The sequence below is a fragment of the Prionailurus viverrinus genome, chromosome X, assembly GCF_022837055.1.
Source record: "Prionailurus viverrinus isolate Anna chromosome X, UM_Priviv_1.0, whole genome shotgun sequence".
Taxonomy (NCBI): domain Eukaryota; kingdom Metazoa; phylum Chordata; class Mammalia; order Carnivora; family Felidae; genus Prionailurus; species Prionailurus viverrinus.
This window is the reverse complement of record NC_062579.1, coordinates 18833990-18856298: the sequence shown is the minus strand read 5'-3', so window position 1 is coordinate 18856298 and position 22309 is coordinate 18833990. Positions and strand designations below refer to the sequence as shown.

Here is a 22309-nt window from a genome sequence, read left to right as displayed (position 1 = left end):
TTTTTTTGTATGGTTTGGCAAAGTTCATATAAAAGTTTTACTCATTTCTCCTTCACCATTTCGTGTAAGAAGACTTCAAGTTTGGCTGGCTCAGGAACGTTTTGAGGATACCTTGCGTTTTAGCTAAGTTTTCTGTTTCTTTATGGACCTATTTAGTCATTTATGTTTCGCTGAAAAATATTCCATTTCTCTTGGATTTTTAAATTTTATGTCATGCTCTTCAAAGTAAAATCAGATTATCATTGAAATTCAAAAAACATGTACAACACAGTCCAGAGAATAGTGAACCCAGTGTACCTGGCACTCAGCATCAACTATACTCTGTAGAAACAGGAAGATGCTTAATCAGATCTAACTTAGTTTATTAGTAACACTACTCCAGAGGGGACCCTGTGCACTTCCACGATGAGATACATGATGTCTGTGATCCCCTTCGTGGTGGTGTTGGCAATTAGGAGCATCACCCTCATTGATTAATCCATTAGGGGCTGCTGGACGTTAATTCTATCATTCCTTTGTTTCTGTTAGCTAAAAGAATTGTCTAGGTAGAATCTTTTCCTTTTCCACCGTTCATTATCCTGAAATAATGGTAGAAGTATTGATAGTGTTACTTGCAGCCTGTACATCTCTTCTACATGTATACTTTGTAGAATTTGATGTAATATCCCTTGTTTCTGCTGCTTTATTTTGTAATTGACAAAACCTACAGAAGGTGTTACGGAAATATTTGCGAAGAACCAGCTTTCATCAGTTGGCTCTGCTGTCCTAATTTCATCATTTCTGCATTTCTCTTCATTATTTTCTACCTTTTAATTATCTGGGTGGAATATGCTGCTGTTTTTGTAACTCTTGAGTCATTTGGATGTTTTAAATATTTTTTTCTGATAAATATATTTAATTCTATCAAATCTAAGCACTATTTGGGCTATTTCCCCCAGGTACTACTGTAGAGCTTTAGGAGTAGTGCTTGAAAAATTTTAACGTCCAGTAAGTGTCTCCATTATAGTCCTAGAACCCTTTTTTAGTGTGTGTGTGTGTGTGTGTGTGCACACATATATGCTAGACCTAAGGTTTTCCTAGGAAGGAAAGGATTTCACATGAAAAAAAAATCAATATAATTGGTCATCTGTATTAGGGATTATCCAGAGGTTACAAAAGGAAAAGTACATTTATTGAAGGACCTTGGAGCTAGGAAGGTAATACAGTCCCTGAAGGAGAAGCCCCCTGCGTTAGAGAGGAAGAAGACGAAAAATCCCGGGCACTTCCATCCCCCTGATCTCTCACCTCCATCTGTTGCCGGTCCTTGGCTTAACTGACCTGGCATCCAGGTGTCGCGTGAGCAGAGGAAATGGCAGTCGGACATGTTCCAGAAGAGAACACAGGGCTGCATACCTTGTGGACAGATGAGATGAGGAAAAGTCACATCTACATGGCTAGAGAGAGGTGTTTTATCAAATTTATCACTCATTCATGATAAAAGAACATATGTTAGAGTAAAGGGTATCTGAAAACAACAGCTAAACTGTTATATCAGTAAAAGTATTGGTAAAAGGTCTTGAGTAAAAGATCAATATATAAACATAGATTTTATCTGTGCAGCAACAAGCAGTTTGATCATGAAATTAAGAAACTATAACTTATAAATTACTGTACCAAATACCTGGCACCTGATAGATGTATTTATATATAAAATACATGATAAAAATGAAACATATACAGCTGCTATATAGGAAATTAATGAAAATCTAAGTAAATAGAGGATTATCATGTTCATAGAGTACTCAATAGTAAACATGTTAATTCTCTCCCATATTTAATCTACAGTGTATATTAATACCCAGTCCCCCCCACCAAAAGAAACTATATAGATTTTTCTATACAAAACTTGACAACCTGATTCTTAACTTTACTTTCAAATGACCAAGTGCTCTTGATAAACATAGAAAAATATGAGGACTTACTCTGTTAGATATTGAGAATTATTTTAAAAACAACTGTAGTAATTGGGACACCTGGTGGCTCATTTGGTTAAGTGTCCAACTTCAGCTCAGGTCCTGAGCTCCTGGTTCGTGGGACAGAGCCCCAGTCAGGCTCTGTGCTGACAGTCCAGAGCCTGGAGCCTGCTTCGGATTCTGTGTCTCCCTCTCTCTCTCTGTCCCTCCCAGAGTCTTGCAGTCTATCTCTGTCAGTCTGTCAAAAATAAGTAAACATTAAAACAACTGTAGTAATTAAAACTTTTGCTGTATTTGCCACTATAAACAAATAGACCAATAGAGCTGAATAGTGTCCCACAACACCCACTTACACATACACTTCATATTATTAAAACTGTCATTGCAGAGGAGAGAAAGAACAGGTTTTTTACTGAGATACGACAGTGGAACATCTGGAAAGGCAAACTGAAAACTGACACAACTGGAACGCTTCCCTCATGCTGGACACAAAATGCAATTCTAAGGGGGCTTAAAAAGCTCCCACTCCATATATTGTAACCATCCCAGTGAGAAGCGCACAAAGATTTTGTATATTCTATCAACTAGAAAGGCACCAGCATGGGTCAAGTAGGACATTTGGAGGCAAAGAGATGAAAAGACTTGGGGACAGCAGGCCCTTGAGTAACAGAAAGACTGGGGAAGGTGTGAGCTGGAGAGGACAAGAAGAAACGGCAGCTCTTTGAGCCCTCTTGTGTCCTGCTTATTTGGCCTGGATGCCATTCCGGGCCTTCATTTTCAGAGAGTAGTACTCCAGTACTTAGCACTGGCTCAGAAGAAGACTCCCTGGGTCAGTGCTCCGTTCATTCCACCTCCCTCTATGCTAGTCCCGACCGACCTGTCAATCTTGGGACATTCAGAAAGCCTAACCTGGACAGCGTTCAAGACAGTAGTGACCAGGGGTACAGCACTGATGACACACTGAAGAGAACTAAGACGTTGTTAGGAACTTAGATGGGAGCAGTGTCCTACCTCCTTCTGCACCAGAATGAGGACTCCTGCTATGGGGTGGGGGGGGGGGGGAATTGGGAGCCTGGGATTCTCCCCCCTCCTTTTTTGTAACACTCTTTTGAGTGTGGTCGTCATACAATGTTCCATTAAATTCAGGTGTACATTTTAGTGAATTGACAAGCTTATAGATGATGCTGTGCTCTCCACAAGTATAGCAACCGTCTATCCCATGACATCACTATTACAGTATCAATGACTAGATTCCATATGCTGTGCCTTTTATTCCTATGATTTATTTGTTCCACAACTGGAATCCCTTATTTCCCCTTTACCCATCCCCCACCTCCTCCCCTCTGGCAACCATCCGTTCTATTTATAGGTGTGATTCTGCTTTTTATATGATCATTGGTATTTGAATTTTTTTTTAAGATTCTACTTATGAGTGGAATCATATGGTATTCGTCTTAGTCTGAGTTTTTTTCACTTAGCATAATACTCTCTAGGTCCATCCGTGTTGTCTCAAATGACATCCTTTTTTTTAAAAGAAAACATTTATTTATTTGAGACAGAGAAAGAGAGCATGAGCAGGGGAGAGGGAGAGAGAGAATCCCAAGCAGGTTCCGTGCTGTCAGTGCAGAGCTCCTCGAGGGGCTTGATCTCATGAACCATGAGATCGTGACCTGAGCTGAAATCAAGAGTCAGATGCTTAACCGACTGAGCCACCCAGGTGTCCCTCATCCTTTTTATGAATAAGCATATTACAGTGTGTGTGTGCATGCGCACCCCGTATTTTCCTTATTTGTCTAATGATGAACACTTAGGTTGCTTCCTTATCTTCACTGTTGTAAATAATACAATAAGCAGGGGCTGCATATATTGTCTTGAATTAGTATTTTTGTCTTCTTTGGGTAAATCCACAGTTGCTGTACCCTTTTGCATTCCCACCGACAGCACATGATGGTTACTTTTTCCCCACATCCTCCCCAACACTTATGATTTCAGCCATTTAACAGGTGTGAGGTGATCCCTTGCTGTGGTTTTGATTTGCATTTCCCTACTGATTAGTGATGGTGAGCATCTTTTGAGGTGTCTGTAGACCATCTGGATGTCTTCTTTGGTAAAATGTCTATTGAGGTCTTTTCGGGCCTCTCCCCATTCGTTTGCCCATGTGGAGTTATCCTGCAGATTCTATTTATCAGGGGCGGCTTCACACAGAGAGCCACACCGGGGTTTACGGTACTTAGGGTACAAGGAGGAGATCGGTCTCCTTGTTGTCATCAGGGCTAGTCTGAGCCAAGGGAAGTCAGGAAGCAGCGAGTGATGGTGATTCCACGGTGATGGCGGGCAGACAGCTGTGGATATGTTCACCGTGAGTGTCGCCTCCTCTAGCAAGTGTACTCCCACCAGTCGGGGCAGGTTGTGCCCCGGACGTGTGTAAATGGGGACTTTCCACCGTCTAACTGGTATTTGGAATTGTAGTGAGAAAGACAGTCTATCCTTCAGTGTGCAAAGAGTCACCCAGAAACAAGTCTACAGGGTCTGAGGTTAAGGGGAAGTGGAGGAGGAGGACGCTGTGTGGGTTATCTCATTGACACACTCAGGATGGTAGGCAGCTCTCAGCCCAGAACAAGGCCCGCCTTCACCTTTGCTCTCCATTCTTCTTTCCAGGTACCTCCAACGTCCACAGAGCAAACGGTTCCCACTTACTTACTCAAATGTTTCACGAACCAGTTTTTCCTGCCAGCAGGTAACCCCTTCAGGCTTAGAACCTGGGGATACAAGGGGTGAAGAAAGACCCAAAGAAAGAGTTAATATCTAGGTAAATATGGTTGACTCTTCTTGTGTTCATTTTCTACTCTTGCTGCGTAACAAACCATCACCAATGTAGCTGGATAAACGCAAATTTATTATCTCACAGTTTCTCTGTGTAAGACGTCCAGCTAAAAATCAACTGTGCTCCCCGTGGTAAAGTATCACCTGACTGCATCAAAGGTGTCGTTGGAGCCGTGTTCTCATCTGAAGACCAAACTAGAGATGAATCCAAGCTCACTCACTTTGTTGGCATTCGTGCTAAAAAGTTTTTGTGGTTACGTCATTCTTGTTGTTGTTGCTGGCTCTTGGTTGGAGGCCGGCCTGCAATTTCGTGACATGTGGCCCATTCCACACCGGCCCTCTCCACAGGTACTTTACAGCATGACAGGGTTTTTCTTCAGGGCCACCAGCATAGCAAGAACATTTCTGCTGGCAAAATGGAGTCTTATATAATATCCAGTCAGAGGCGTCCCATTCCCCCTTTGATAAACATAAGGGTGAATAAAAATTTAAAATAGGAAAAAAGTACCAATATCGAATCATGTTGTACACCTGAAACTGATAAAATATTTGTCAATTATACCTCAATTAAAAAAAATAAAATTTCATTCTTTCTGGTACAAGAAGCCTGGTACAAGAAGCTCCATCAGTTGAGCATCTGATTCTTGATTTTGGCTCAGGTCATGATCACAGGGTCATGGGATCGAGCCACCTGCCAGGCTCCATGGTGAGCATGGAGCCTGCTTAAGATGTTCTCTCTCTCCCTCTCGCTCACATGTGCTCTCTCTCTCTGAAAAATCAAACAAAAAACTTGTAAATTCTTTTTCTGCTTCATTGAGATCTTTGTAACTCTTAAAAGCTGAATTTGCTTCTTGCCAATTTACAGCCCAGGAATTTATTCTTAAGTAAGTGGGAGTCAGTCCCTTGAAACGTAAACATTAAGACAGCACCCCTATCTCCCAGTCTCCCTGAGATTTTTAACTTCAGCACCTGTCTTCTGTCATAAAGAAATGAGTTTTTTCTTCCATTTGGATAAAGGCATTTAGCTAACAAAGATACTCTCCCCCACCCCCAAATTACCAGGTGAATTTAGGATGAACTAGGTGTAGTAAATGGTGCCGTAAAGTCCTCTTACTTGAGGAATAGTTACTGTTATCTTAAGATCACGGATATAATGGGTTATATCTGTTTGGCTGCATAAAAGGGTGAGATCTCTTTCTGTCTCAGCAATCTCTTTAGCATTGTGATGGGTATCACATTCTGGTACAGTGCTTATTAAATAATAAAACTGTTTTCTCTCTTTCCTATGTTTTGTGGAGAGGCCTTTCTGAGTTGGCAGGAGATTTTGTTTTTCATCAACTACCGCCACAGATCTGGAAATGAGGATAAGACTTCTGGAAGTTCCTAAATTGAGTGAATGCACAGAAGTTCTGTGGACCCACAAGACTCAAGTAAGAGACCTTCACTCATAAAGTCTTCCTTCTAGCTCTCTGCTCTTTTGGAATACTTGTCAGAGAAACCAACCTCTCTGAATTCAAGATTTTATTATTAAAAAAGCATGATAATGTGGGCTCTAAACTCCCAGGATCACCATTAGCTTTGATTATGGAAAATAAGAGAAGCTGGGAATGTTGCCTTTGGTTGTCTTTAACATGTAATCTGTCACATAAGGAATGGTGTACCTGTAAGAATCTCCTCTTGCAGTGGCCCGAGGGCACGTCTTTTAATTTGTATAAATTAATGTATTTGCAGAGATTCTCAAAAGGTCCTCATCTCAACCAAATGAGTTATTGGTATGTATGGAATTCATATCATTCTTACAGCAAAGTTAAATATGAGTTGAATAGCCAGAAGGAAAAATTGGAAACCATGGAAGAGGAAATGAGAATGAAAGGGACTTTTTCTCTCACAGAACCCTCCTCCCTTTCTCAGCTACCCCCCTCCCTGCTCCCCTGCTTTTCTTTATCCTTCCCTACATCAAGTCAAGTCCTGGAAGAAAAGAGGCCGTGATCTTTTACACGTGTGGTGGTTCCCTTTGTTAGTGGTTAGTGGATTTCCCTGCACAAGGGGACTAAGGCCTAACTTTATTATGCTAATAACAAAGAACAGCAGGTATGCTAATTAATCACCTGCTGTGTTTGAGGACACAGGTTCTTGTACCTTATGCGCCCTAGCCTGGGTCCACTTTTACATCTTAGTCAAGATTCTGCCTACACAATTCCCATGTCATCCACACACCAGGTAAACAGGAAGGCATTGACGATTAACATTATGGAGTCATTGAGAACTTGAATATAAGACCATGCCCTCAAGTGAAGGCACCAGGATCAAGAGTAGTTGAACTAGTCACTTGGAACAAAGCAAATAAAAAAAAAGGTGTTAAGCTGGGGCACCTGGCTGGCTCAGTTGGTTGAGCCTCCGACTCTTGCTGTTGCCTCAGGTTATGATCTTGTGGTTCATGAGATCAAGCCCTGCACTGGGCTTTGCACAAGCCTGCTTAGGATTCTCTCAAAATGAATAAATAAACTTAAAAAAAAAAAAAAGGTGTTAGGCTGATAAATGTCAATATGCGAAAGTTAACCAAAAGACCATATGATTTCCATTTTTCTTCAATATGAGAAAAACCAGCCCTTCCTATTGGGATCAGCAGTTTTTTGTTTGTTTGTTTGTTTTTGTTTTTTGAAGGGAGGGTAGTCATTTAATGGCTATGAGAAGCATGAGAGCTGGGCTGCAATCTGAGGTAAGAGGCAGGCTGTGGACTGTAAGGCCCACACGACCTGGTGTACCTGACCTGAGAGGTGGGGCCTCAGGGCCCACCCAGCAGGTACTGGCCTCTAAAAAATCGATTACTTATGAATAGAGGCATCGGAGGACAGAGCAGATGTCACCCCATTCATCTTGGGGTGCAAATCCTCTCCGGCCCCAATATATACAGATAAACCAATGCTGTCTGGTATTCAGAAGGCTTGTCCTTGAGGCTTAAAAACAGAGTCATGTACAGTAAAAACTGGAAGTTCGAACTGTGCCCTTTGACAGGAATCTCTCTTTTTTTGAGAGAGAGGTGCACATTTGCATGTGAGTGAGCAGGGGAAGATCAGAGGGAGATAGAATCTCAAGCAGGCTCCCCACCCAGGGCCAAGCAGAAACAGGGCTGGATCTCACACCCAGAGATCATGACCTGTGCAGAAGTCAAGTCAGATGCTTAAGTGACTGAGCCACCCAGGAGCCCCTGACAAGTGTCTCTTAATAAGATTTTGATACTAGATAATGGCCATGGGTGTCTATTTCCCGTGTGGGAAAAATTCTTTGGAGCGGTTATTGAAGGGCCTAAGCCCTCATGTAGATGTTACTTCTGTGACTAAGGGAAACTCAGGAGAAATACAACTCTTAGTTAAAAATTTAGATCACGAGGCTCTAGAGTTAAGCTCCCCTTAGGCTTGGATTGGGTAATATTTTATAAGGAATTACTAAATACTACTCAGATAGTTAATTATTTGAGAGCTTAAGCAATAAAGCATCACAACAGTTTGTAAAATTAATGTATGATGAAGAAGTTTCACACGTTGATAATCAAGAATATGCTTTGACTATTAACTATTAGTATGATATATTTAAAGTTTTTCCCCCAAGGCAAATAATGCACCGAATTTATCCTACCTTATTCTTATAATTGCATCGCTTTATAATTTACTAATGACTTGTTGGCTATATAGATGGCTGCAATTTGCCCAGAGAAAGGTAGAAATGGCAATGAGATGATTTCTAAAACTGTACTTCTACTGGTTTTCAGTAACAAAGGGGGGTATTATCAGGATAAGTAAATTAAAAAGTAAAAAGTTTTATTCTTTTTGTGTCAAAAGGGAATGAGACTTCCCCTGCCTTTTTTTAAGTTTATTTATTTTGAGAGAGCAGGGGAGGGGCAGGAGATCCGAAGCAGCCTCTCTGCTGACAGCAGAGAGACGGATGTGGGGCTCAAACTCAGGAACCGTGACATCATGACCAAGCCAAAACCAAGAGTCAGACGTTTAAGCAAAGGAGCCACCCAGGCGCCCCTGACACACCTCTTTTTAAATAGCACTTACTGTAGCCTTTAGAAGAAAAAGGTTTTCTATTTACACTTTTTCTAAAGAAGCTTCTTACCAATTTTACATCCCAGAAAAGTACATTTAGGAAGAAATATGTGTGACCAATGGAGACATCAAGTCCTCTTACTTGGGGATTAGTTATCTTTTCTCTTAAGAACGTGTGTATAATGGGTTGTATCTGCATGGCAATATAGAAGAGTAAGATTTCTTTTTGGCTTTGTCTGCTTGCCTGGGATGTACATCCTAGTCTGCCTTACTACTTATTCATTAATAAAACTTTGTTCTTTCCCACATGATAATGTTGAATGTTACCTGAGCCCTCTGATCCAGGAAAACAGTCAAATTGAGGCAGTTCGCACGTTCTTTGTGTTCCAGGAAACCGCTTGCTTCAAAGATCCATCCTCCATATCACTTAGGTAAGACTCAGGGCGCTCCTTTCTTTACCTCTGACAAGGCCAGACACAGATCCTCAAAAATCCCGTTCTTGGCCTCATAAATAGTTAGCTCAAGTGCTTGTCGACACTGATCCCATTGAAACAAAATGCTTATTAGCCCAACATTGGTTAAGCTTCTCTTCCCCTCCATGCCCACCCTCACCAGAGCCAGCTACAACCCTTCTTGTGAACAGGCTGGCCTCAGAGTAAAATATTCTCTGATCTTCCATCCATTCACACCACCCTCTGTCCTGCTTCCCTGTATCCAGTTCTCTCTAGCTTTGTGCACTCCTCTCTCCAAAAGGAAAACTCTTTTTGCCTAACTATTGCTTGACATTCTCCCTACTGTAGTTCCCTTTCCACCTTTGCGTTAATTCTTTATGAAGAAGTCCAATTGGCTTTTATTTTATATATATTTTGTGGAGACAAATTTTTGAGTCCGCATAATAGTGTGTTTCTAATTATTTACCCAACACTTATAATGTGATATAATCATGGGGATGACATCTGATCGCCTTCGTCATAAGGGGATTTTGTCTGCCACAGTCCACCCTGTGGGGCCCAATATCTCATGTCCCTACTTTATGCAAAACCTGCCCAAGATCCCAAAATGTCTTATCCCGTTACATCAGCTCGAAATCCAAGTCTCATCATCTAAATCTCTAAGTGTAGCTGTAGATGAAGAGGCTCTTGGGAGGAAGTTTATTAAGCAGAGTCAAACCCTATTTGTGGACCTAGGAAGCAAGGAGACAGGTCATCCGTCCTGACACATCAATGTGCACTGGCAGGATCGGAGACACTCTTGTTCAGAAATAAGCAAATGGGAGGTACAAGAGGCAGTGGACAGTAGCACTTCTGAAATACTATTGAGTAAATATTGTCAGTTCCTTATTAGATTTCAAAGCCTACGGATCATTTCCCTGGCTGTCACCTCCATCTTGTGGGTTCTTGCATCCACCCTTGGAGCTAAGTAATCTCTATGCCCAACATGGGGCTCTAACTCACAACCGTGAGATCCAAAGTCACATACTCTATCACCTGAACCAGCCAGGTGCCCCTTATCTTTCCTTTTTTTATGGAAGATAGCATGTATTTGCAGTTGAGAATATAAAACAATTACTTCACTCACCGTGATCAAATGCATGAGACAAGTACTTATAGCACCTACCTTGCTTCTTCCCCCAATGGAAACTTTCTTTCTAGTTTATCCGGAATTCAAGAGTAACTGGTGGGGGGGGGGGGGGAGCGGGTGCCTGAGTAGCTCAGTCAGTTAAGCATTTGACTTTTGATTTTGGTTCAGGTCATGATCTCATGGTCGTGGGATGGAGCCCTACGTTGGGCTCTGCACTGAGAGTGGAGCCTGCTTATGATTCTCTGTCCCTATCTCTCTCTCTCAAAATAAACATTTAAAAACATTTTTAAAACAGAGTATGAAGAGCCATTCTACATTTTATTCTTTAAATCTCTCCACGCTGAGCCACACAATCTGAGGGTCTCCCACAGCCTGACCTCACCTACCACATAGCTAAGGTTGAAACATCCCTTCCACTGAAAAACTGGTTTCCCAAATGTCCAGAAGGACACTTAGCTGCTCTCACCTGGAATTGAATCTCTTCCATCCTTTTTACACTACCCTGACACAGCTTCCAACTGCTCTTAGACACAAAATCCATAGCGACCCAAGAATACCTACATGTCTTCCAAAGAGCACATGTTCAGTGACTGTTTAGAGAATAAATGAGCCAATGAACATGTTAACTAATTCAAGTTTTACTTTCTCCTACTTTCTTAGATAAAGCTAAGCCAACTCACATATGCATCTTTTAATTTTACAGAGCGATGGACTGCAAGTATTAGGAAGCCATGAGTCAGCGATCTTTCAAGCAGAACAAATTTCCAGAGAAACACCTACTCAATGCAGGCAATATCCTGTTTGAGATCCTAAAATAAGGGGGAAGAGTTCCCAAGTTTCTTTTGAAATTACCGATCTCCTACTCTTAAACCCGACACACAGCAATGAGAGTTCTGGCCCAAGATGGCAACACAGAGAGGCTCTGAACTCACCTTCTCCTTGGAGACACCTAATCTACACCTATTTATAGAACAGTTCCTTCCTAGGCAGAACTAAGAGTTGACTGAACATCTTCTGCATAACAAAAGACCACAAAGAGAATGGCCAGAGAGAAGAAGAGAGGTAGTCTATTTGTGTGCTGAGAGGGACACTGTAGTGTTGGTGGGGAGGGAAGGGGAGGGAAAACACGAAACTATAGTATAATGTAGTATGTCTGTGTGGAGAAGGGAAGGGAGACTGTAACGTGTGTGCATAGAGAAGGGAAGGCAGGAGATGCCGTACGTGTGGTGGGGGAGGGTGGTAAAGAAAGTTCGTGTATAGGATGTATGTTGGGGGCAATAAGCGACAGTATAATGTGTGTATACGTGGAAAGAAGGGCCGGGAGCAGACAATGTAGTATGTAAGTGTGGAGGGGGAAAGAGAAGGGATAGTGGAGTGGGGGGGAGCAGAGAAAGAAGGAAAGGGATACTGTGGTGTCTTGTGTGTATATAGGAAAGGAGAGAAGCGAATAAATAGGGTAGTGTGTGGTTTGGGGAAGGAATAGTGTATGTATGTGTGGTTAAGGAAAAGGGAACAGAATGGATGGGGGAGCGTGTGTATGTGTCTGTAGGAAAGGGATAGCATAGTGGTACGTGTATGAAGAAGGGGAATCGCAGGGAAGGGACAATGTAAATGTGTGTGCAAAGGAAAAGAGGGGCGTGGAATGCGCAATTTAGTGGGGGGGGGCAGGGATACTGCAGTTTGGGTGAGGGAAAATGGAAAAGTACATTGTAGCGTGTGTGTGCAGAGAAGGGAAGGAGTAGTGGGGAGTGTGTGTTGTGCGGAAGAAGGGAGGAAAGGAAAGCTAGAGTATAGTGTCTGTGTAGAAAACAGAAGGTGACACACGAGAGGGAAGGGAAAGCACAGTCTCGTGTATGTGGGGAAGGGAAAAATGGGAAGAGAGTAGTTCGTGTGGAGAAGGGAAGGGAGAAGAACAGCGTAGTGTGTATGTGTGGGTGGATGTGGAGAAAAGGTGGGAAGGGAAGACAAGTTCGAATATGTGTGTAGGAAAAAAGGAACATAAAGAAAGCGAACGGAGGGGATAATGTAGTGCGTGGAGGTGGGAACGGATAGTGTAGTGTGGAAAGGAAGGGACTGGGTAGTGTGCGGGGGAGAAGGAGGGAGGAGTAAAACACGTACATGGAGGATAGTGTGGTGTGGGGAGGGGAGGGGAAGGGAGAGAACAGAGTAGTGTGGGTGAGAGGGAATGGAAGGAGAACTGGAAAAGGACAGTGCCCTTGTGTGTTAGGATGAGGGGTGGGAGGGTAGGGTGTGCATCTTGAAGGGAAGGAGACAGGAAGTGGAGTGGGTAGAGAAGGGAAAGGAAGGGATTCTTTGTGCCCTCGTCCACACACGCACACTAGAACTCTTCCAGGGGAGGAAAGGAAAGGGAGAGGATAGTGTTGTCTGTGCATGTAGAAAAAAAGAAGGGAAGAGAATAGAGGGAATGGGCCACAGTAGCTTGTGGGGAGAAGGGAAAATGAGAAGAGGCCATGTAGTGCTTGGGGGGGGGTTGTGTGGAGAAGGGAAAGGGCAGTGCATTGTGTGTGTGCAGGAAGAGAAGGAAAGGGAGTGTGGATATCCACTGTGTGTGGATAAAGGGTAGGAAGACTATAGTTGTGTGGAGGGGGGAGGAGGGAGGGATAAAGCACGGAGAGAAGGAAAGGAACGACAGGGCTAGTGTGTATGTGGCAAGGCAGGGAAGGGAAGAGAAGGAAATGTGTAGTATAGGTGGACAGGAAAAGGAGGATGGGAACGGATACTGTAGCTCGTGTGTGGAGGGTGGGAAAGAGGGGAAAGTGCAGTGTGTGGACACGAGGGAAGGCAAGGGAAAGGAGAGAGACGGGAGGGGATATTGCAGCACACGATATTGCACGCACACGGAACGAAGGGGCAGGGAGAAGATGGAGAGCAGAGCCCTGTGCGTGTGTGGACACAGAAGGGAAAGGGTAGTGTGGTGTGGTGTGCTGCTAGAGAAGGGAAGGGGTGTGTGTGGGGAAGGGAACCCCGAGACGGCGGTGTTCAACCACAAACTACAAAAACTGAAGAAACCACTGTGGAAAGCCTCATGATATTGATATGGGAAGGAACAGTGGACATTGTAAGTGGCCTTCCTCAAACCTCCAGGACTTGACTCTTTGCCGTCTCCACATGGGCTCTCGGGCCCCACAGGAGCTCGGGGCATGGTGGGTCTGTAGCCGGCACCTGGCGGTACCCTAGGTACTTTTGCGGCACCAAATCTCTGCTAGTGAGCTTCCTGGGCTCCCAAAGAAATGCCTCCTCCCAGCCTACGCCCCCATTACATTCAGGAATTCTAGATCTGCTCCTCAGTGGGGTAGTAGTTGCCCTTCATGAAGCTCACAGCCAGGCGAGTCATCCGGAGACCAGGCTCAGGCAACTGCTGCCACCATGGAACCTCCCACCTGTAGTGACATCTAGTTTGCTGACAGGGCCATAGAAGTGCTCGACAGAATACACTTCTCTGAAGTCCAGGCAAAAGCCTAGCTCCATGTGTGCAGAAACAGCCCACAAGGTCACCAGGAAGCGGTCCTTGTATTATTTTCATCGTGTCTGACTTGGTAATGCCCACTGGCTTTGCATTTGAGCAAAAGGAACCACACCGACAGAGCTACCGTCTTGGTTATAAAGTCTCACCGCGACGGCACACACAAGTATCTACCGATTCTGTGTGTTAGTGAGAATGCATGCATCTGTATATATGCACCATCTCACGAGTTTGCTGAGAAAATACTAGCCTTACTAAGTGTGATTTACACTACATGGAAATAATAATAAAGGGCCGTACTGACCTCTAAGGAGGTTTCAGATGTGCGTACATAACCCCGTGGATACTGATACCAGTGGTCTCTGGCGCTCTCTCAGCTTCACACAATGAAGCAGTCGGAACTGGTTATCCCCGGACACACTGGGAAGATAGAGGGGCAGAACTTTGAAAATTTTTTGCTCTGTTGATGTTGTCATATGCATTTATTGCAGGCTACAGAACCGAACATCTTTAAGACGCACAGCTCACCTCCACGGCATAGTGGGGGAAAATATTTGCAAATCACCTATGTGATCAAATATTTGCATCTTCCTGCACACACCTCCCCCCGCCTCCCAAAAGGTCTCTATATTTAACAGTAAGAAACAATCTAATTAGAAATTAGGTGTATTTGTGAGTTCGAGCCCTGCTTTGGGCTCTGCACTGACAGCAGAGCCTCCTTGGGATTCTCTTTCCATCTCTCTCCTCCCCTCCCCTGTGCTTGCTCTCTCTCTCTCAAGATGAATAAATGAACTTAAGAAAGAAAATGGGCCTAAGGCTTAAACACACCATTCACCAAAGAGAATATATGGATTGTAAACAAGGAGATGAAAAAACACATATCATTATCCATTGGTAGAATGTAATTTTAAGCCACGATGCCATACTACTACATACCCACTTGAATAGGTAAAATAGAAATTACTGAAAATCTCAAGTGCTGATGAGGATATGGAACAGTTACCTAGATTTGTCACTCACTGATGGTGAGAAAGTAAAATGGTCTAGGATCTCTGGAAATCGATTTACTGGTTTCTTAAAAAGTTAAACATATACTGGGGCACCTGGGTGGCTCAGTCGGTTAATCATCCAACTTCAGCTGAGGCCATGATCTCATGGCTCGTGAGTTTGAGTCCCACGTAGAGCTCTGTGCTGACAGCTCAGAGCCTGGAGTCTGCTTCGGATTCTGTGCTCTCTCTCTCAAAAATATAATGGTCATTAAAGAAAAAAATTAAACATATACTTACTGTATGACAGAACAAGTCCTTTCTGAAAATTTACCCTAGAGAAATAAAAATAAATGTTCACACAAGACACCAAACACAAATGAACATAACAACTGTATTTGTAATAGCCCCAACTACAGAGAACTCCAGTTTCCGTCAGTGGCTAAAGGGATAAACTGTTGTACTGGGAATCCCATTCAGCAAGCAAAAGGGATATAGTATTTCTCCTCTCCACTTGGGTATCTTTCAAGTACATTATGCCAACTGAAAAAGCTCATTTCATAACATTATGTAGTTTTTAATTCCATTTGTCTAACACTTTCAAAAAAATGATACTAACATAGACTAGGTCAGCGGTTGCCAAGGATTATAAAGAAGGAACATTAAAAAACAGAACTACCCTATTGTCCAATAATCAGCCTACTGGATATTTACCCCCAAAATATAAATATACTAAATCAAAGGGATACATGCACCCCGATGTTTACTGCAGCATTATTTACAATAGCCAAACTATGGAAGCAGCCCAAACGTCCATCGACTGATAAGTGGATAAAGAAGATGTGGGGCACACACACAGGAACATTATTCAGCCATAAAAAGGAATTAAATCCTGCGTCTCTAATGACACAGACGGAGCTAGAGTATCATGCTAAGTGAAATAAGTCAGAGAAAGACAAATACCATATGATCTCACTCATGTAGAATTTAGAAACAAAACAAATGAGCACAGGAAAAAAAGAGACAAACCAACAAATAGCCTCTTAACCATAGAGAACACACATGGTTACCAGAGGGGAGGTGGGTGGGGGGATGGCCGAAATAGAGGATGGGGATTAAAGAGTACACTTATCATGATGAAAAAATATAAACAAAATACACCCCAAAAGAAGGAACATAGGGAGTTTCTCTGGGTTTCTTAGGAATTTCTGTGTCTGTATTCTGGTAGGATTCATACAGATTTATACAAGTGAAAAAAGTGTCTTTAGTTATATACCACACCAAAGAAAACAAAACCTAACAAAAAGGAGCGATTGCCTGTTTGAGTCTGGTGAAATCCGGATTTGACGGCAGTTAACTACTACTCTATCAATGTAAATTTATGAATTGTGGTAAATGAACTATCACAATGTAAACAGTTTTGTTCGACTGAACTTTGCTGTAAGAGCCATAGGAACTCCCTGCACTAGTTCTGCAATTTTTATGTAAGCCTTACATTATTTCAAAAGAAAAGCTTTGAAACAGGGAGGCTGTAACTTCTACAATTATTCGTGACCACCAGTGTCCAGTTTTCTGTCCTCAAGGGACACAATTTCTGGGGTCGATTGCAGTTGGTTGGGCCAACTGATAATAATATGCTTCTGACAGATGCAGTGACTGAAAATAAAATGCAGAGCTCTATAAAGACTGTGGATATGAGACTTCCTTATGCAAATGTGGAAGGAGAGGCAAGGAATAACGTGTGTTACAATTGGTGGAAAAAGATGAAGCAGCAGTCACAAATAAAAGGGGAAAAACTGTTAACAGGAGAATATACAACATCTATTAAATTTCTAATACAGGCAAGTAAACCTAATTTCTCGTCCCCTTCACTGTACATTACTCTCACTCAGTTGCCACTTAGGCTAGATATGCAACTTAGAAACACAAATCCTCCCCATACTACACCAGTGGGTAGTGATTTACACTGTGCTACAGATCGTGTGATAACCTGGGGACGGCTAGCATCGAATTTTTTTTTCAAGTACATCAACTCTAGGTTATTACAACCATAAAGACAGAGCTCCGGATTCCACGTATCCCTGTCATCCATGGTCAATTTAATAAACCGTGCCAATGTGACAGATTCTCCATCCGCCCTACTCACGTCTGCATTCTGAGTCAACCTCTTACCCTAAGAGATACCTGGTGGCGATAGAGGCTGCCGAATACAGCCGTGGGGCATCTGGCCTCTGGTGTGCCAGGACCTCAGGAACCACGGAGGACACTCGGAGGACATGGAGATGGAGATACCTCCTAGAGCATCTTTTCCAGACGTGTCCACACTCAGCCCTTTATCTGTAGGATCATGGAGGCAAATGGCCTAAGAACACCTCCCCTCAATCTCCACCTCCTTGCAGTGGGAGGCGCCTTCCTCTGCCCACTGGTACTCCTGGCCTGTTTCAACTGTCAGCACTTACCAAACCTGCCCACTCATACTGCCCCAAACTCAGTGGACAGGGCACTGCAGACCAGGAGAGACACCCGTCTCCTGCAGCACCGGCAAGGATGCAGTGAACCACCACAGTAGCCAAGAGATGGAGTCCTCCCGGTATCCAGCATGTGCAGCATCACTGGGTGATATTCTGCCTGACTTTGGGCCAGGAGACTTCAGAGGCAGGGTGGGGTGTCTGGCATGCCTTTAGTCCTTTCATGCAGTAGACCTGCCCATCGAGACCACCTCACAACTTCAGCTGGTGGTGGCATTTCAGAGACTTGCCAAACCTGTTAACAGAAGTTCTTGGACCCTCTAGCCAGATTTCCCACCTCCACTCCTTACGGTTCTTTGTGCACTTTCAGCTCCACTCCAGATCCAAAATGCTGACCTCCAGCCTGCCCTGGGCTCTCCAAATGAGATTTTACCCATGGTCTCTGTCTCATGGACTCAGGCAATTGCTAGGACCTCTGACCTTGACTAGCTAAGAGTGTCCTGCCTGGCTCCACTGCTCAGCAGCTGATCATTCTGTCAAGTTCTTGCTTTTCAAAGTAAAGGAGGAATGTTTTACTGGTATTTCAAAATATAAAGTATGCCTAGAAAAATCTAGGCACTCAAGACATTAATGCAGAAATCCCAGTCTGTATTAATTAAATTTTATATTCAACCCGTTTGGAAAAAAGGAAGTAGAACAATCATGAGACACTATCTTTTATCCCAAAGTTTGACCAAAACTTCAAAGTACGATGAAGTAAAATGCCTCTGAGGACGTAAGGCATTCACACACATTAACTGGCCAGACTATGAAGTGGTATGGCATTTTTGGAACAGAAGTTCAACATTACCTATAAAAACTCCCAATCTTTACACTCACCTGCTTTAATCAAGCTTGTACTTTGCTACATCTTTCCTACGAGAAAGCATGCACACTTGCCCAAGGTTTCACGTTCAAAGATGTTGATTTCAGTCCTGTTAATCATAGCAACGAATGAAACAATTATATGTCCGTGAGGAAACAATTTATATGGCCATTAGGAGGAGAATGGTTAAATTAATTATTGCACGAACATAAGTAGGATGATCCTTACCTGTTCTTTCTTTTGGGGGGAGGGCTTGGAACATGAGGATTTGAGTTCCCATGATTAATGTCTTTGTATAATCAAGACTTGCAATGCCTTGATTGCTCCTATATTCTTCCCGACGATCTCTCCTTTAAGAGGCCAAAAAGTCTAAGAAAAGATTCTCAACATCACTAATTATGAGGGCAATTCAAATCAAAACCACAATGAAATATCACCTCATACCAGTTAGGATGCTTATTTAAAAAAAAAAACAAAAACGTGTTGGCAAGAATGTGGCGAAATTGGACCCTTGCGCACTGTTGATAGGAATGTAAAATGGCAAGCCGCTATAGAAAACAGCATGAAACTCCCTCAAAAAATTTTTAAAACTAGAACTATCAAATGATCCTGGGTATAGAGACTCAATAGCCAAGTTATGGAAATAAACTAAATGTCCATTGAAGAGAAATGGATAAAGAAAATATGATAAATATATATATTTTAATAAATATATATACATGCATCACAGAGTTGATGAAATAAAGGAACATTAACATTTACCAAGGTCAAAATGACTCGGCAAAACCTTGAAGCATGAGCTCTATTTCTGGCCAGAACACTATACATCTGCTTCACTTAAACAATGAAAAGAACATTCCAAACATAAAGAAAAAAAAAAAAAAACCTCCCTGGTTCCCACAAGATTAAATTCACACAGCCTTGCACGTACTGAAAACATAGGTAAAGTCTCTTTCTATAATGTCCTTTGTCATGATGATGTGTAAGTATGTAAAACAAAACAACACAACACAAAACAAAACAAAACATATAACCCTGCACCAAATGTTCCTTCCCTGGAATGATCTCTTCTTCATGAAGATTGTGTATCTGGGGCAGCTGCCCAAACTGGGGCTCGAATAAAAAACTCTGTTCCTTTAAAACTTAAAAAAGAAAAAAAAAGGTTTGTTCATTTTGCATCAACACAGTAGTGTCTTATTCTGCTTTAAAGGGCAAATCCTGGGGCACCTGGGTGGCTCAGCTGGTTAAGCATCTGACTCTTTATTTCAGCTCAGATCATGATCTCATGGTTTGGTCTGTAAGATGGAGCCCCAGGTACCAGGTAGGGCTCTGAGCCAACAGCACAGAGCCTGCTTAGGATTCTCTCCGTCCCTCTCTTTCTGCCCCTCCCCTGTTCGCTCACGTGCTCTCTCCAGCTCTCGCTCGTTCTCTCTCTTGCTCAGAATACATAAACAAACATTTTAACAAGTAAAAAAAAAAATAAAATAAAGGGGAAATCCTGCCATTTGCAACAACATAGGTAAACCTGAAGGACATTATGCTAAGTGAAATAAGCCAGCCACAGAAGGACAAATACTGCATGGTTCCACTTACACGAGGTACCTAAAATCATCATACTTATAGAATCAGAAAATAGAACTGTGGTTACCAGGGACCAAGAGAAAGGGTTAAGGGGGAGTTTTTCTATTGATATAAAGTTTCAGATACGCAGGCTGAATTAGTTCTAAAGATCTGTTGTAGATCTAAAGATCTACAGCAAACATTGTACCTACAGTTAATAATACTGTATTACGCACTTAAAATTTTGAGACATTTCATGTGAAGCGCTTTTAGAAAAACAACCAAAGGGACACAAGGAACCTTTTGGAGGTGACATGTCTATTACCTTGATCATGATGATGATTTCACAGATGTATACATATGTCCAACCTCATCAAACTGTACATTTTAAGTATGAGCTGGTTTTTGTATAGTATATCCTAATAAACCTATCTTATTAGCTTTTTAATGTTTATTTATGAGAGAGAGAGACAGACAGAGCACAAGCTGGGGAGGGGCAGAGAGAGAGGAAGACACTGAATTCGAAGCAGGATCCAGACTCTGAGCTGTCAGCACAGAGCCTGATGTGGGGCTCGAACCTACGAACCATGAGATCATGACCTGAGCCAAAGTCGGACGCTTAACCAACTGAGCCACCCAGGCGACCCCCAATAAACCTATTTTAAAAGAAAAAAGAATTGGAGAGAGTCATGAAAAGAGGGTGATGGATCTGTATCTGCTGTCATGGAAATATCTTGCATTCATTTTATTAAGTCAAAGTCAAGAGGCAAAACAACATGTACACTGTTAATTGCAAATCTTAAAAATTCAATGTATTTTTATAGCACATCTACATACGAAAAAGTCTCAGATGAGCTTTAACCTGACACGCATCAGATTGTTAACTGTGAATGCCTCTGAAGAGGGGACTGAATTTTGAGGAGAGGATATTGTAATTTATCTGTATCGTCCAAATTTTTTACACGAACAAATGTACTATTGTCTTTGTTATTAAAATATTTAAATATACCGAACCACGAAGATAGTAGCTGTGCATTAATCAGATAAAGTGACTGATAGGTGATAAAACAGCAAACCTGCCAGGGCTTAAAACAACAAAAGTTTGGGAACGGCTCAGTCAGAAGCGACTTTGGCTCAGGTCATGATCTCACATTTCAGTTCGTGAGTTCCAGCCCCGCATTGTGCTCTCTGCTGTCGGCACAGAGCCGGCTTCAGATATTCTGTCCCCCCACTCGCTGACTCTCCCCAGCTTGTGTGCGCACTCTCTCTCAAAAATAAACATAAATAAACAAACAAACAAACAAATAAATAAAATTAGGGGCGCCTGGGCAACTCAGTCGATTGAGCATCTGACCGGCTCAGGTCATGATTTCGCGGTTCATGAGTTTGAGCCCTGCGGCAGGCTCTGTGCTGACAGCTCTGAGCCTGGAGTCTGCTTCGGATTCTGTGTATCCCCCTCTCTCTGCCCCTCTCTTCTCCTGCTCATGCTGTCTCTTGCTCTCTCAAAAATAAACATTAATTTTTTTAAATTAATAAATAAAATTAAAAATCATAGCAACAACAAAAGTTTGTTTCTCATACACATAAACTCTGACGTGAGTTGGCAGGTGTCCAGGCTGCTCCCATGATTCCACTTCTCAACAAGGGTCTCAAGGTTGGCTGCTAAATGAAACAGAAAGCATGGATGAGACACACTGGCTCTCAAATACCTTGGCCTGGAGGTGACAAATACTGTTTCTGGTCCTATTTCAGTGGCAGCAGTAGTCACATGACTCTCCCTAAGTGAGGATGCAGTCTCCCTGTCAGCCCAGGAAGAAGAGTGAGACATGGTGTCCAGGAGCACTTGCAGCCTTTCCCATAAACTGTAACTTAGTAGGTGCTCAACAAAGAGATAAAGAGCAATTATCAAAATTTGTTGTGAAAACAACCCTCCCCTTGGAGTTTCTAAGGAGGCCAGTTTGCCTCGCAATTCTGCAAATTTTTCCAATCCTGCTATGTGGCACGTTCTTTGAAACACTGGATCACATTTAATTTTCAAAAGGATCCCGTAAAATCGCAGTAAGGAAGGCTCACCTTTTGCACTCAATAGCACCTTTCTGAACTCACCTTTTAAATGAATTCTAGAATCTCCGTAGGATGAGAATGTTCTCTTTCTATTGAAGCACGGTCAAAACTTTCACTTGTGAGTCTGGGCAACCCTCAGCGTGACTGAACATGCAGGACACTTTTACGGATGCCATGAGGCACAAAGACAACCCAGCATTTGCCTCTGGGGCAAGTACTGAGATAAGAGGCAGCAGAAAGAGGGCCAATTATTTTAGCCTTTGCTGTTGAAAGTTAGTGTGTCTGTCAAGAAACCATTTTTTTCTCCTGCTAGAAGAACTCTAGGTTCTGAGGAATTCAGCGTCAGTAGATGTTTGCTGCAGAGTGATTTCCATGCTTAAAAAAATTACAAGGGAAGCTCTGATTACTGACCATCTAAGTAAGCTCAGTCATTGGTTTATGTGTTCAGTGGCCAGCAAAATAACACACTCCTGCAAA

The 22309-nt window shown here is 42.6% G+C and overlaps 1 non-coding gene across 1 annotated transcript; it reads left to right on the top strand.

The window, feature by feature from the left end:
- Window positions 1–18414: 18414 nt before the first annotated feature.
- On the top strand, window positions 18415–18543 carry LOC125158018 (U8 small nucleolar RNA). The gene has a single exon (XR_007149144.1). It is a non-coding gene; the product is annotated as a U8 small nucleolar RNA (small nucleolar RNA).
- The last annotated feature ends 3766 nt before the right edge of the window (window positions 18544–22309 follow it).